This window comes from Alligator sinensis, unplaced genomic scaffold, assembly GCF_000455745.1.
Source record: "Alligator sinensis unplaced genomic scaffold, ASM45574v1 scaffold482_1, whole genome shotgun sequence".
In the NCBI taxonomy this organism is placed as follows: domain Eukaryota; kingdom Metazoa; phylum Chordata; order Crocodylia; family Alligatoridae; genus Alligator; species Alligator sinensis.
In genome coordinates, this window is record NW_005842084.1 from 985,519 (window position 1) to 988,159 (window position 2,641).

Genomic DNA, 2,641 nt, shown 5'->3' on the forward strand with positions numbered 1-2,641 from the left:
GAGAATAGGATGGGGTTCAACGTAGACAAATGCAGGGTGCTGCACCTTGGAAGATGGAATCAACAGCATGCATACAGGCTGGAGAGTTCCCTTCTTGAAAGCACAGAGGCAGAAAGGGATCTTGGAGTCATTATTGACTCCAAGATGAACATGAGCCGCCAATGCCAGACTGCAGCCAGCAAGGCCAGCCATACCTTGTCATGCATCCAAAGATGCATCTCAAGCCCATCCAGAGAGGTGATATTCCCCCTCTATGATTTTGTCAGGCCGCAGTTGAAGTACTACATCCAGTACTGGGCACCACACTTCAAAAGGGATGTGGCCAGCCTGGAGAGGGTTCAGAGGAGGGCCACCTGCTTGGTGAGAGGGCAGCAGGACAGGCCCTATGAGGACAGACTGAGGGACCTGAACCTGTTCAGCCTCAGCAAGAGGAGGCTGAGGGGGGACCTGCTGGCTGCCTACAAACTCATCAGGGGAGATCAACAGCAAATAGGTAGAGCCCTTTTCTCCCCAGCATCACCTGGGGTGACAAGGAACAACGGTCATAAGCTGATGGAGAATAGGTTTAGGTTGGAGATCAGAAGGCAATATTTTACGGTTAGGGTGGCCAAAATCTGGAACCAACTTCCCAGGGAAGTGGTCCTCGCCCCTACATTGGGCAAATTCAAGAGGAGGTTGGACAATCACCTATCTGGGGTCTTGTGAACCCAGCATTCATTCCTGCCTGTGGCAGGGGGGCATGCTAGATGATCTGTTCAGGTCCCTCCTGACCCTAGCTACTATGAAACTATGATAAGAATTCACTCATAACCAAGTGTTGGAGGGTAGCCGTGTATGGCCAGGGTCCCCACCTTCCAGATGCTCTATAGATGTGTGCTGTGAGGAAGGACTCTATGGAATGATGATGTCACCCTCTTCAGCTCTTTTACTCTCACCTGCCACATCTTGATGGAACTTCTTATTACTGGGAGTTGGAAGAAGAGAGGCATTTTCTCAAGCCCTTCCAGAGGTCCTCCTTGTGGAAATTCTCCTCTCCTTATACCTTACCCTTACCACCACCTATGATGATACACATTGTGGTCTTATTCTTGTGGAAACAATGATGACCCTCAATTCTTCACTAGTTGGTAGAGGAAGATGTCTTCCTAACCAAGGATCAATTCATTCAGGCGCCATAAATCCTTCCACTTGAATCAAGTCCTGAGAGGTCAAGGATCCACCCCACCTCAATGATCCATTGAAGGATTCCTAGACAAAATAAATTAAAAATTAATTCAAATCCACTTCACGGAACAATAATTTCAATTGGTTCCCTTACCGGTTCATGGAGCAAATCAACTTGAGTGGCTTCCTGCCAACACTTAAGTCACTCGGTTTATCAATTCGACAGGAATCATAAATGATAGTCAACTTCAATTAATTCAGTCCCTTTAAATGGGGATTCTAGGCCATCAATTTTTCTCCTTTGTACTTTAACCAGTTGATATCAGTCTGTGTATTCATCAACTTAAATCAATCTTATTGGACTGTTACACTGCCCTTGCATGCCTGAGTCAGGGCTGATGTGATCTCTCTGAGTCACCAGGTGAGAGTCCAACCCCTCCAGTACTCAGAAACAAAGAAAAACAGGAGAGAACGAAAGAAACTTTGCATTAAAGGGGCAAGCCCCCTTTAAGATCAGAGTCCCAGGTAACTGTGTCTTCTTTCATTTTGCTCACTCTGCTGCCTTCGCTGCCAGGATGTCATGGTTCAATCCTTGCATTCATTGTTGCAGACTGAAGTAGTGATCCATTGACTACCCTGGTTGGTGAGTCCACTAACTTTTCTGCCACCGTCCACAATGTACTGGTGGCAGGGAAGACCTCTGGCTCCTCTTCTCCACACAGGCTTTGGTCCTCCCCTGACTGCCCCTGTTGGAGACTGGAAATACTATTCTTAGGGCTCCCTCCTCCAATTCAGAAGGAGCAAGAGATCCAGAAATGTGTCTTCCTTGCTCCGGTCAAAAACATTTCCACATCCTCGATCTTCCTCTCATTCTCTCACACCAAGAAAATGATTAAGTGTTGTGGGGCAGGATACCAAGGTTTAAGGAGAAAATGACCCTGTTCCTGTATAAGCCTCTAACTCAAGAATTCTTATCTCATCAAGTCATGGCAAGTAGGACCATAGAGGCAGTGCAAGTTTAAGAGAATGGGATTGTATTTCCTCTCATCTCCCAGAGCCCTGAGTCCTGGGGATTAGGGAGGAAACAGTTAAATCTCCCCCCTCCCCCCTCCTTTTTTTCTTGTCTGGTACAGATTTCCCCTCCTCCTCCTTTTTCCTACCTTTTCTCTCTGAGCAGCAATCTCAACCCCGCCCAACCCTGCTCCCCCCAATCCTTCAGGCCAATAGCCAGAAACAATACTGTTTGGGGTTTCTTCACCTGCTTGAGATTAGGCTCTTAAATACCTGTCTTTGTCCCTGACACGAAGACCCTTATTTAACAAAATTCTTACTTGAGACTTAAGTGTTTAACCTCTAAACTCATGCTTTTGTAGGTGATTTGTCAAATCTGGGTCATGTTGAAAAGTTACTTCCTTCTTGTATCTTCTGTGGAAGCTGTCAAATAAATTTGACTCCTCTTTTATAATCTTTCCCTCGG

At 46.4% G+C, this 2,641-nt stretch overlaps 1 protein-coding gene across 1 annotated transcript in view; it reads left to right on the forward strand.

The window, feature by feature from the left end:
• KHDRBS2 (KH RNA binding domain containing, signal transduction associated 2) overlaps positions 1-2,641 on the forward strand; it is a 726,669-nt gene that overhangs the window by 276,261 nt on the left and 447,767 nt on the right. The window lies entirely within an intron of this gene.